Here is a 13,909-nt window from a genome sequence, read left to right as displayed (position 1 = left end):
CGAGCCCCGAAGCGAGCATACGCCTCATTTCGACCATTTTCGTGTGCTATAGCACACCATTTCCACCAAATTTTTTCGTGAATGTCCGTCAAGACCTTGTCTATGCATACGGTTGGCCATCACGGATTGTCCGGGCCATTTGGAGGGTCAAACGAGCCCTGAAGCGAGCATACGGCTCATTTCGACGATTTTCGTGTGGTATAGCACACCATTTATTGGGTGATCCAGATTCCGAAGTCAAAAATGCCAAATTTTTTCGTGGACGTCCGTCAAGACCTTGTCTATGCATCTGGTTGGCCATCACGGATTGTCCGGGCCATTTGGAGGGTCAAACGAGCCCCGAAGCGAGCATACGCCTCATTTCGACGATTTTCGTGTGCTATAGCACACCATTTTTTGGGTGATCCGGATTCCGACGTCAAAAATGCAAAAAATTTTTGTGGACGTCCGTCAAGACCTTGTCTATGCATACAGTTGGCCATCATGGATTGTTCGGGCCATTTGGAGGGTCAAACGAGCCCCGAAGTGAGCATACGCCTCATTTCGACGATTTTCGTGTGCTATAGCACACCATTTTTTGGGTGATCCGGATTCCAACGTCAAAAATGCCAAATTTTTTCGTGGACGTCCGTCAAGACCTTGTCTATGCATACGGTTGGCCATCACGGATTTTTCGGGCCATTTGGAGGGTCAAATGAGCCCCGAAGCGAGCATACGCCTCATTTCGACGATTTTCGTGTGCTATAGCACACCATTTTTTGGGTGATCCGGATTCCGACGTCAAAAATGCCAAATTTTTTCGTGGACGTCCATCAAGACCTTGTCTATGCATACGGTTGGCCATCACGGATTGTCCGGGCCATTTAGAGGGTCAAACGAGCCCCGCATTTCGACGATTTTCGTGTGCTATAGCACACCATTTTTTGGGTGATCCGGATTTCGACGTCAAAAATGCCAAATTTTCTCATGGACGTCCGTCAAGACCTTGTCTATGCATACGGTTGGCCATCACGGATTGTTCGGTCCATTTGGAGGGTCAAACGAGCCCCGAAGCGAGCATACGCCTCATTTCGACGATTTCCGTGTGCTATAGCACACCATTTTTTGGGTGATCCGGATTCCGATGTCAAAAATGCCAGATTTTTTCGTGGACGTCCGTCAAGACCTTGTCTATGCATACGATTGGCCATCACGGATTTTCCGGGCCATTTGGAGGGTCAAACGAGCCCCGAAGCGAGCATACGCCTCATTTCGATGATTTTCGTGTGCTATAGCACACCATTTTTTGGGTGATCCGGATTCCGACGTCAAAAATGCCAAATTTTTTTGTGGACGTCCGTCAAGACCTTGTCTATGCATACGGTTGGACATCACGGATTGTACGGGCCATTTGGAGGGTCAAATGAGCCCCGAAGCGAGCATACGCCTCATTTCGACCTTGTCTATGCATACGGTTCTCTTCCTCTCCGTGTATTTGGCATACAAGGAGGATAATTCTTAAAAGGAATCAAAAACAATAAAATGAAGTAAAATCCAGAAAATATCAACTAAACTATAGTAAGAAGTTAAAGTTAATCTAAAAGTTAAATTCCCCGGCAACGGCGCCAAAATTTGATACGCTCAAACTTACTTCTCAAATGAGAAGTAAAGCGGTCGCGTCAAGTAAATAACCCAACTAGTGAGGTTGGGATCGTTCCCACGAGGAAAATAGTCTAGACTTAACTCCAACTTGTATTTACTATTGTTTGGTTGATGACTTTCTTAAAAAGTAAAAGCATAAAAGGGGGGTTTTGTACTTCCTAATAAAATAAAAATAACTAACGAACTTGACAGAGACACTTAACAGCTTTTAATGTTAAGTTTTAATCAAGTAATCAAAGTAACTAGGGTTTACGTGTTCCCCACAGGTTCATAACTTGATAATTCTAGCTATAACAATTCTTTCCTAGTATCTTGCATGCAAAGTGATAAGTTATGTATTTCTAAATCCTTGGTCCGGCATCTAGAAAATCTCACTCCGCACCTTGGTCCGGCTACGTGTGTTGCTTTCCTTACCCTTATCCTTACCTCATATTAAGCATCATATTCGATATTTGACTCAGTTATTACCTCGTACCAATCAATACTAGCCTATTAGATAGTATACACTAAATCTATGTTAATAATTCTTTTCCTATTATCTACCTCCTTGGTCCGGCAAGTAGCATTAAGGCGAGTTCTAACGTTGATCATCCGTTAAAAAGATTTCTAAGCGAAAGAATTATTAATACATGCAAGACACTATTCTAGAATTGTTATTTTAGCTAGGGTTTATCTCATTATTTGCCTATGGTTCCCGCAACCCTAGTTATAGAGTTTAGTTCCTCATATCCATAAACACAATATTCAAATATATTAAATAAGAAGTCATGTACTTATTTTGATGAGAAAGAATAAAGTCTGAAAATTTGCTTGATTAATCAACAAGAGTTACTTGTAAGAATCTCCAACAATCAAAAGCTTAGAAAAATAAAGTCTAATAATATGATGTTTAATCTCCAAGAGTCTAACCTCAAAAACGAGGTTTTTCGAACTATTTATAAAAAATAAAAACCTAATTAAACAAGGATTCTAATTACTGGAAATCTGCCAAAACGCGGCTGGGTCGACGGACCACGCGACGGAACGTCGTGGTCATGACGGACCGTCGTGGGCTCCGTCGCCCCATACTTGGGTGCAATTCTTCTGCTGCTTTCTTCATTCCCCTCGACGGCAAGTGTGACGGACCGTCACAGGCACGACGGTCCGTCGAGGGTCTTCGTTACAAAATACTTCAACTTTTGGAATTTGGGTACTGGGATCACTTCTCTGATCTTCGCGACGAACCTGCAGGACGGACCGTCATATCCATGACGGACCGTCACAAGCTTCGTAATCCCACACTTGGTCAGACTTCCCCATCTTCCTTCAGCAGCTTCTCTATGCTGCCACCTACGGACCGTCACAAGCACGACGGACCGTCATAAGCTCCGTAGGTGGTCTCTTCTGCATTTTTCGCTCAAAATCTCCGCATTCAGCTTTAGACAGATTTCCTGCAAAACAAAGAAAAACTTATATCAAAATTAGCACAAAAAGGGCTTTCGGACACACTAAACTTAAGGAAAAAGTATTAATTATACCGTGAAACCACGGTATATCAACACCCTCAACTTAAATTCATTGTTTGTCCTCAAGCGACGCACTATGACTCACTACACAATCTTTGTACAATAGTATTCATGTTTTATCCTTTGCAATCATTTGGCTATCAATCCCGACTAATCCCATCAAATCTATGCATGCTATCACTATTAGGCTTGACTTTTGTGGGATTCGAACATGACACAGACTCACCATGCACTAACGCCTATCCTCTTCAATTGCTCACCAAGGTGCTAACAATTCCGGTATTGCAACTAGTGTCCTCGCTTTAGAATAAAATCCTCATTTTTCACACAATGATTTCAGTTTGAGTATAAGGATTACATTTCAACACTCGCTCTCAAAACAAAGTCACACTCATTCATACCTATTGCCATAAGCTTGCCCTTATTTTCACTGCCTTAAGTTCGCTATACAACCCTTAGGATCACGATAGGACTTTTTTTAGCTTGTAACGTAGGCTCAGAGTCAGGTAGGGTATATTTAGGTATACTTTAGTGACTTTTTGCCCTCCTTGACATGTCGGCTAAACCTTCCGCTCTATATCAATTTATCTCGCCCAGTTTCTCCTATTCTTTCACCTTGCTGTTTCCCTTCTTTCTTCATTTGTGTAAGTGACTCTTTTCTTTTCTTGTTTGTAATTCTTGAATATTTCCCTCTTCTTTTTTTTTCAACGAGTTCTTGAGTCACTTTACTTTTGTTCTTTCTCTCTCTTTGTTCTTTCAACCCCACTTTCCAGAGCATTCCTCAAAACAGCCACCCTCAACTCATGGCTTTGCCATGAGTCAAGGTACACAATACCCAAAATCGGGTCAGGGCCATAACGAAGGTTGTTTATACATTAGCCACCCTCAACTTATGCTTTTGGCATAAGCTGAGGTGCACATGTCCAAGGAGGGACCAGGGCCAACATATTGTTCCCAGAAAAGATCAGTTGGGATGAAAAAGAAAGGTCTAATTTTAAGCTCAAATTATTTGGATCAACGAAGGATAACTTTCATTTGGTTTCTTTTATTTAGGCTAGAAATGGGCTATATTGAATAAGGGCCTATGATCCTTTCCTAATTGTATGTTACAGCTTACTTTTAGCAGGACTAACCAGGCAAGTTCTAGCTCAGTATCAGTAGTGGACTATTCAATTTTCCTCACACTCACTTGACATCTCATCACTATACCAGATTATCAGACACCTAGTTCGACTTGAAGGTTTAGGGTAGTGCAATGGTGTAACTCTATTTCATGTTTAGATCCACACAATTATCAGTTACTACGCCTTCTCATGCAACGTTTTCCAGTTTTATCGGGATATCATTTCAGCCATCATGCTTCAGAGTTAAACTATGTACAAAAGATATAACGTGCCGGTTCAACAGAAAAAGTAATCAGTCTTTTGGGGAAAAAGAACACAGGCAAGAAAACCCCAAAAGAGGATAGTGAGTTGGGCTACTCAGACTTCACCCTAACACTCACTTTCCATTTACCCCACCCCCAACAAAAAAGCATGCAATTGTCCCCAATGCATAAAAAAATCTAAAGATTAGGGGGGTAGGTGAAGCAAACCTGTGGCGCATAGCGCCGTCGATCAACAAGCTGGTGGGTCTGGTTTCCCAGAACCCACATCCTCTGCAATCTGGACACCCTCAGTGATGTCCTCAGCAACAACTGCACCCTCAGTAGTGCCTCCTGCTGTCTCTACAGTGCGGGAGCTAGACGCCCCAGCCGCTATCTGTGATGCTCTGATCTGGTGTGCCTCCGCCTCAGCAAGTGAGGCTCTCCTCGCGGCCTCCATCTCTCGGCGCTCCTTCTTTCTTGCTCGCGCCTCATCCTCTGATCGACCCCTCCGCCTCTTGGCACTCTCTCTCGGGGAAGATGGGGGAATGTCTGGAGTAGAAAACAGAGCCGCCAATACAATATCCTCAGCAGGCTCGACAGACTCTGACACTCTTGTCGCTAGGATCGTGTCGATGTCTGCACGAAGACTGGCGACTGCAGCCTGGAGAGTCGACACATCTACCGGAGGGGCTGGTCGAGCTAATACTCTCAATTCAAAGGCATCGAGGCGCTGGTTAACCTCAGCAATCTTCCGCTGCATCTGCCTCTCCATACGCGCCTCAGACTCAGCAATAGACTTCTGCATCTACGGTTGGATATGATGCAGAAGAGTGGCCATTTGTGCCTCCAGTTTTTGGACTCGGGCAAGCGGGGCCGGTGTCGGTAGAGGGGCTGTGCTGCTACCCGGGATAGACTCGACCGGGGTAGTGTCCGTGGATGCCTGTGTGGCTGTGCGAGCCTGGGCCACCATATCCGCAAGGTCATCAGATAGTGGCGGCAGCTCTGGACGGGGCCCTCAACGTGGGGCCAACTCATTGGCCTCGTCTCTAATGAGGCCGACATCAATGGTACCCGGCGGGGTCCTCAACTGATCTATGTGCCATATGGGCACACCTGCAGACCTGCAAAGGGCAAAAATCATGCACGGAAAGGGGTAGGTGGTGGTGACCTTGAATGCCCTCTCGTGCATGACTGCCTGGAGAAGCCATGCATAGTCCACCTCGAAGCCCTGAAGGAGGGGTCGCTGACCATCATGACGGTTAAGCAGGACGGATCGTCGTGGGTATGACTGTCCGTCGTAAGGGTCCGTCGTTGGACACTTAGAAAATGATGGGAGAACCTCGGAAGAGGGTTCTCTGACTATCATGACGGTCGTGCAGGACGGACCGTCGTGGGTGTGACGGTTCGTCGTAAGTGTACATCGTTGGACACTTGGAAAGTTTTTGGAGACCCTTCTCAAAGGGGTCTCTGACCATCATGACGACTGTGCAGGACGGACCGTCGTGAAGACAACGGTCCGTCACAGGCGTCGTTGGGGAGGGTGCTACGGCTTATGCGACGGACCCTATGATGGTCTGTCGTGAATACGACGGACCGTCATCGGGGTCTCATTCTGAATATCAGAGACAGAACTGTAGGTACCCTAAGCAACCCCAATGAACACATATGGTCGTGTAGTGTTGTGGACCTCTATGTGTCTATCCAACTACCTAGGAAACTATTAATGTGAAATCACCTATGTCTGGGGTTATTATCATGGCAAATTCAGACATTTAGAGCCTAGGTCTAGACATAATCATATCAAGGTAACAAGAGACGACTAGGAACGAAATAATAACTAATAAACAAAAATACAAGAGAAATGAGTACAAATTTAGAGACACATACCTTGGAAATGGAGAAAACACAAGTGGGGAATGATTCAGGTGGCAAGGTAGATACCAAAAACAGCAGCACCGACAAGTAACTGATAGTAATAAGATTGGGGAGATTGTGGAAGTAATGATCAGTGGGGGAAGTGTGGAAGTGGAAAAGAGAGGGGAGATGAGAGGAAGTGGAAGTAATGGGGTGGAATATGGCGGGATGGGGAGTATAAACGGTCAAATTTTGAAAAGGGGTCCAGCCGGGTCGGGTCGGGTTAATTTCATTAATCGCGCGATGGTACCCCGACGATGGTCCGTTGCAAATGCGACGCCCCGTAGTGGTGTCCGTCATGTGTGCCCTAATTTCAAAAATGACAAAAATACGTACCTGGTGTGATGGTGCATACGACGGTCCGTTTCACACTCGACGGTTCGTCGTTGTATCCGTCAGTGGCTACTGCGGAGTAGTTTTCTGCAGAATTTCCTGGTGATGTGCCTGCAAATTTAAAACCCATTTATAGAAAAATGCTACCATTATTAAAAAGACGACAAGTATTGGGTTGCCTCCCAACAAGCGCCAGATTTAACGTCGCGGCACGACTGGGGCCACTTGATTACTCAGACTTCATCAAGATGGTATGCCTCGATCACTTCATTTGCCGATTCAGCATGCCCTAGATAGATTTTTATGCGCTGTCCATTCACCTTGAACCGCACACCCTCCTTGGTTTCCAACTCGACTGCTCCATGAGGGAATAGTTGGGTAACCGTGTAAGGACCAGTCCATTTGGACTTGAGTTTGCCTGGAAACAAGCGCAATCTGGAATTGAATAGAAGCACTAAATCCCCGACCATAAACTCTCATTTTTCAATTTTGTTGTCATGATACTTCTTCATCTTTTCTTTATATAGGGCTGAGCTTTCATAGGCTTTTAAGCGAAATTCATCAAGTTCATTTAACCCATTTAACCGTTGCTCTGCAGCTTCGCTCCAATCCAATTTCAACTTCTTCATAGCCCACATGGCTTTATGCTCTAACTCAACCGGAAGATGACAAGCTTTCCCATATACAAGTTGGTATGGAGACATACCTATGGGAGTCTTATAAGCTGTCCGGTAGGCCCAAAGAGCATCATCAAGCCTCCTTGACCAATCTGTTCTACTAGCATTCACTGTTTTGGACAATATCTGTTTGATCTCCCGATTCGATACCTCAACTTGCCCACTAGTTTGAGGGTGGTAAGGCGTGGCCACATTATGGCGAACACCGTATTTCTCCAATAACCCCTTGAACAATCTGTTGCAGAAGTGGGAACCCCCATCACTAATAATGGCCCTTGGAGTGCCAAAACGGGAGAATATATTCTTTTTCAAGAATGCAGTGACACTCTTCCCTTCATTGTTTGCGAGAGCTATGGCTTCGACCCATTTAGATACATAATCAACTGCTACAAGAATGTACTTCATCCCATGAGAACTCACGAAAGGGCCCATAAAGTCAATACCCCACACATCAAATAACTCAATCACAAGAATGGGGTTTAGAGGGAGCTCTTGCTTTCTTGAAATACCACCATCTCGTTGACATTTGTCACATGATTTAGCAAACCCATGAGCATCTTGATGAAGAGTTGGCCAATAGTAGCCACATTGCAATATCTTGTGAGCGGTTCGGATACCACTGTGATGTCCGCCAACAGGTGAAAAATGGCATGCCTCCAATACACTCAACATTTCACATTCGGGCACACAACGCCGAATAAGCCCGTCGGCACAACTCCTATACAAGTATGGTTCATCCCAAAAGAACTTCTTCACATCGTACATGAACTTTTTCCTTTGATGAAAGGACAAGTCTGATGGAACAATATCACTAGCCAGATAGTTCGCAAAATTTGCGAACCATGGAATCAAGTCTTGTGAAGCAGCCAATACATGTTCATCGGGGAAAGTATCATCAATGTCAGTCTTATCCCCTAAATCTCTCATAGCTTCATCCTCTAGACGGGACAAATGATCAGCAACTTGATTTTCAGTCCCTTTTCTATCCAACACTTCAAAGTCAAATTCTTGCAGCAGTAATACCCAACGAATCAGCCTTGGTTTCGCATCCTTTTTTGCCATCAAATATCTCAGTGCTGAATGGTCAGTATGCACTATGACTCTAGTACCTAGCAAATAGGAGCGAAATTTCTCAAAAGCAAAGACTACTGCGAGGAGTTCTTGCTCAGTCACTGTGTAGTTCTTCTGGGCTTCATTTAGGGTTTTACTAGCATAGTAAATTGGGTGAAGGATTTTGTTTCTTCTCTGTCCCAATACTACACCAAGAGCCACCCCACTAGCATCGCACATTACCTCAAATAGACTGTTCCAATCCGGAGAAATAATGATAGGTGCAAACACTAACTTCTCTTTTAGCTCACTGAATGCTTTAAGACAGGACTCATCAAAACAAAATTTACATTCTTTCTCCAGTAATTTGCACAATGGGTGTGCAATCTTTGAGAAGTCTTTGATGAATCTCCGATAAAAACCTGCATGCCCAAGAAAGCTTCTCACACCTTTCACAGAGATCGGCGGGGGAAGTCTCTCTATTACCTCAACTTTAGCTCGATCAACCTCTATACCATTTTCTGAAATGCGATGACCCAACACAATACCCTCTTTCACCATGAAATGACACTTTTCCCAGTTTAGTACTAGATTGCAGTCTTCACATCTCTTAAGAACCTCAGATAAATTGTTCAAGCATCGCTCAAATGAATCACCAACCACAGAAAAATCATCCATAAAAACCTCTATAGTATCCTCCACCATATCAGAAAATATTGACATCATACATCTCTAAAAGGTTGCGGGTGCATTGCACAACCCAAACGGCATTCTTCTGAACGCAAAAGTTCCATATGGACAAGTGAAAGTTGTTTTCTCTTGATCTTCTGGTGCGATAGAAATCTGATTATACCCCGAATACCCATCAAGAAAACAATACCACCCTTTTTCGGCAAGTCTATCCAACATCTGATCCATGAAGGGCATAGGAAAATGGTCTTTTTCAGTGCATGAGTTCAGTTTATGGTAATCCATGCACACCCTCCATCCAGTAACCGGTCTCATCGGAAAAAGTTCATTCTTTTCGTTGGGGACCACAGTCATTCCCCCTTTTTTAGGTACACACTGAACCGGGCATACCCAACTACTATCGGCGATTGGATAGATTACTCCAGCATCCAACCACTTGATAATTTCCTTCTTCACAACCTCTTGCATAGGAGGATTCAAGCGTCTCTGGTGCTCAATACTCGGCTTATGATCAGGCATGAGTTGGATTTTATGAGAGCAAATACCAGGGGGGATCCCAATAATGTCCGCAATGGTCCACCCAATAGCTCTTTTGAACCTTTTTAGTACCTTCACCAAACTCTGAACCTGTTTTTCATCTAGGTCTGATGCAATGATTACCGGCAAAGTGTAACCATTTCCTAAGAATTCATACCTAAGATGAGGTGGGAGAGCTTTTAATTCAATTTTTGGAGCTTCCTCTATAGATGGTTTAGCGGGTGGGGACTCGCGATTCTTCATATCAAGCTCAAATTTCATCGGTTTAAACCGAACATCACCTCGGTCATGAGCCGCTACTAATGACTCATACTCTTCAATGCAATCGCTATCAAAGTTCATTATCACTGTCGCTAATGCTTCGACACCTAGACGTTCTTCTATTTGTGTCTCAAAGGTCTCACCCATGTTGTAGGATATAGCAGATGCCGATTGGAGCTCACCACTCTGCTTCGTGGACCTACAAATATTAAAGGTCACTTCCACACTGTTCAACCAAAATTTCATCTGCCCCTTTTCCATGTCTACTAAGGCTCTTCCCGTAGCTAGGAATGGCCTCCCAAGGATAATAGGCACTTCAAAATCAACTTCACAATCAAGAATAATAAAATCGGCTGGAAAGATGAATGACTCCACTTTTACTAGCACATCGTGGAGTATTCCTATAGGTCATTTTACTGTTCGATCAGCCATTAGTAGCCGCATCACCGTGGGTTTTGGGTCACCCAAACCCAACTTCTTGTAAATCGAGAGGGGCATGAGATTTATGCTTGCCCCTAGATCACATAATGCTTTCGCAAAATGTAATAGCCCGATTGTACAAGGAATAGTAAATGCGCCTAGATCTTCTTTCTTTTGGACCAGAGATCTTGTAGCAATAGCACTACAATGCTGCATCCTATCATCATCCTCAAAAGTGACCGATCTTTTCTTTGTAACCAGATCTTTCATAAATTTGGCGTAACTAGGCATTTGTTCCAAAGCTTCTACCAAAGGGACATTTATAGAGAGTTGCTTCAACATTGTTATAAAACGCTGGTATTTACCATCCTCGGTCTTTTTCACTAATCTCTGAGGAAATGGGGGTGGTGGCCTAGGCATAGGAGTTACCTTTTTAGGCACTTCAACATCTTTTGCAGTGTTATCCTCTAATTCAGCATCAACTTCTACCACTTTATCAGATTTTGTTGTCACCTTATTCTCATCAGATGGCATAGGTGGATCAATGGTTTGCTTGCCACCGCAAGTAATAATTGCCATACAATGTCCATCATTTTTTGGATTTTGGACAGTGTTGCTAGGAAGGGTGCCCGGTTGCCATGTGTTCACAGTTGCTGATAGTTGGGCCAATTGTAGCTCAAGTTGCTTAATTGATATTGCATGGGTATCAACTTTTTGCCCAATACCCGCTAGATCATTCCTCAACTCTTTATTTTGCTCATCACTAGCATCGAACCTCCTCATCATTTTGTGCAACATATCCTCAACTCGCGCCATACTATCTCCACCATCCCTAGGAGTAACTTCACGATTTTGAGGAGGAACATAGGGTCCACTGCTGTCGTTTTTATTACCATAGTTACTCCTGTTGAAGTTGTTGTCGCGGTTGTAGTTACCATCTCGGACATAATGACCCTCACGATTGTAGTTACCATAGTTCCGACCTTGGTTCCCTTGACCTTGGTGCCAATTATCCTGATTTGAGCCTTGGGCTCTTGGTCGGAAACTCGCCATTTGTTCATTGACTACATAGGAATCCTCCTCATAGTAACATTCACCGTTAGGGGGTGGTGGTTTAGCCAAGTAATTGACTGCATTTATCTTCTCTGCACCCCCAGTGACATGTTTTAGTACCAACCCAAGCTCAGTTCTCATCTGAGCCATTTCCTCACGAATGTCATCTGTGGCTGGGTTGTGAGTGGACTGCACTGCGAAGGTGTTTCTCCCTGTATCGGACTTCCTAGTACTCCAAGCTTTGTTGTTACGGGAGATTTTCTCTAATTTCTCAGCAATCTCAGCATAAGGGCATTCTCCATAAGATCCACCTGCTATAGTGTCCAACACCGCTTTATTGTTATCATCTTGTCCCCTATAGAAGTATTCCTTTAGGGACTCATCATCAATACGGTGATTTGGGACACTTCTCAAGAATGAGGTGAATCTATCCCATGAACTACTAACTGACTCTCCTGGTAGTGCCACAAAGTTATTCACCCTGTCTTTGTGGTTTAATTTCTTGGAGACCGGATAGTAGCGTGCTAAGAAGACATCCCGTAATTGGTTCCAGGTGAAAATAGAGTTGTATGGGAGCTCAGTAAACCACATAGCAGCCTCTCCCGTTAGTGAGAGAGGAAACACTCTGAGACCTATTACATCTAGATCCAAATCAGGCCTCCCCACACAACTCTTACACACTGCCCTTACCTTAGCTATATGGGCATGTGGATCCTCAGAAGGTAGCCCTGAAAACAAACCTCTGGCAGTGAGCATTTGCATCAGACTACTAGTTACCACAAAAGTGTGGCCTGTAGGAAGAGGAGGCAAAACCAGCGGCCCGTCCGAATCTGCTATGTTATCATAGCCTCTGTAGTATGCTTGGGGCCATGGAGCGGGATTCTGTCCCCTCTGTTGATCTTCACCCGGAGCATCGGGTAACATCTGACCATGAACATCAGCCGGAGCTGGGATGTTCTGGTTTGGATCCCCATCATTGATTCCCAAGTTACGATTCATGTTTCGCAGTGTACGTTCTAGCTCGTGATCGTAGGGGAACAACGGTTCTCTTCATCTCCGTGTATTTGGCATACAAGGAGGATAATTCTGAAAAAGAATCAAAAACAATAAAACAAAGTAAAATCCAGAAAATATCAACTAAACTATAGTAAGAAGTTAAAGTTAATCTAAAAGTTAAATTCCCCGGCAACGGCGCCAAAATTTGATACGCTCAAACTTACTTCTCAAATGAGAAGTAAAGCGGTCGCGTCAAGTAAATAACCCAACTAGTGAGGTTGGGATCGTTCCCACGAGGAAAATAGTCTAGACTTAACTCCAACTTGTATTTACTATTGTTTGGTTGATGAGTTTCTTAAAAAGTAAAAGCATAAAAGGGGGGTTTTGTACTTCCTAATAAAATAAAAATAACTAACGAACTTGACAGAGACACTTAACAGCTTTTAATGTTGAGTTTTAATCAAGTAATCAAAGTAACTAGGGTTTACGTGTTCCCCACAGGTTCATAACTTGATAATTCTAGCTATAACAATTCTTTCCTAGTATCTTGCATGCAAAGCGATAAGTTATGTATTTCTAAATCCTTGGTCCGGCATCTAGAAAATCTCACTCCGCACCTTGGTCCGGCTACGTGTGTTGCTTTCCTAACCCTTATCCTTACCTCATATTAAGCATCATATTCGATATTTGACTCAGTTATTACCTCGTACCAATCAATACTAGCCTATTAGATAGTATACACTAAATCTATGTTAATAATTCTTTTCCTATTATCTACCTCCTTGGTCCGTCAAGTAGCATTAAGGCGAGTTCTAACGTTGATCATCCGTTAAAAAGATTTCTAAGCGAAAGAATTATTAATACATGCAAGACACTATTCTAGAATTGTTATTTTAGCTAGGGTTTATCTCATTATTTGCCTATGGTTCCCGCAACCCTAGTTATAGAGTTTAATTCCTCATATCCATAAACACAATATTCAAATATATTAAATAAGAAGTCATGTACTTACTTTGATGAGAAAGAATAAAGTCTGAAAATTTGCTTGATTAATCAACAAGAGTTACTTGTAAGAATCTCCAACAATCAAAAGCTTAGAAAAACAAAGTCTAATAATATGATGTTTAATCTCGAAGAGTCTAACCTCAAAAACGAGGTTTTTCGAACTATTTATAAAAAATAAAAACCTAATTAAACAAGGATTCTAATTACTAGAAATCTGCCAAAACGCGGCTGGGTCGACGGACCACGCGACGGAACGTCGTGGTCATGACGGACCGTCGTGGGCTCCGTCGCCCCATACTTGGGTGCAATTCTTCTGCTGCTTTCTTCATTCCCCTCGACGGCAAGTGTGACGGACCGTCACAGGCACGACGGTCCGTCGAGGGTCTTCGTTACAAAATACTTCAACTTTTGGAATTTGGGTACTGGGATCACTTCTCTGATCTTCGCGACGAACCTGCAGG

At 43.5% G+C, this 13,909-nt stretch overlaps 1 pseudogene; it reads right to left on the bottom strand.

Moving 5' to 3' along the window:
- Positions 1 to 11,597, bottom strand: part of LOC101255912 (probable protein phosphatase 2C 60) — a 126,237-nt pseudogene extending 114,640 nt beyond the window's left edge.
- Between the last annotated feature and the right edge of the window lie 2,312 nt (positions 11,598 to 13,909).

Source organism: Solanum lycopersicum, chromosome 8 (assembly GCF_036512215.1).
Source record: "Solanum lycopersicum chromosome 8, SLM_r2.1".
NCBI lineage: Eukaryota > Viridiplantae > Streptophyta > Magnoliopsida > Solanales > Solanaceae > Solanum > Solanum lycopersicum.
Note: the sequence above shows the minus strand (reverse complement) of the source record. Positions and strands in the feature narration are given on the sequence as shown.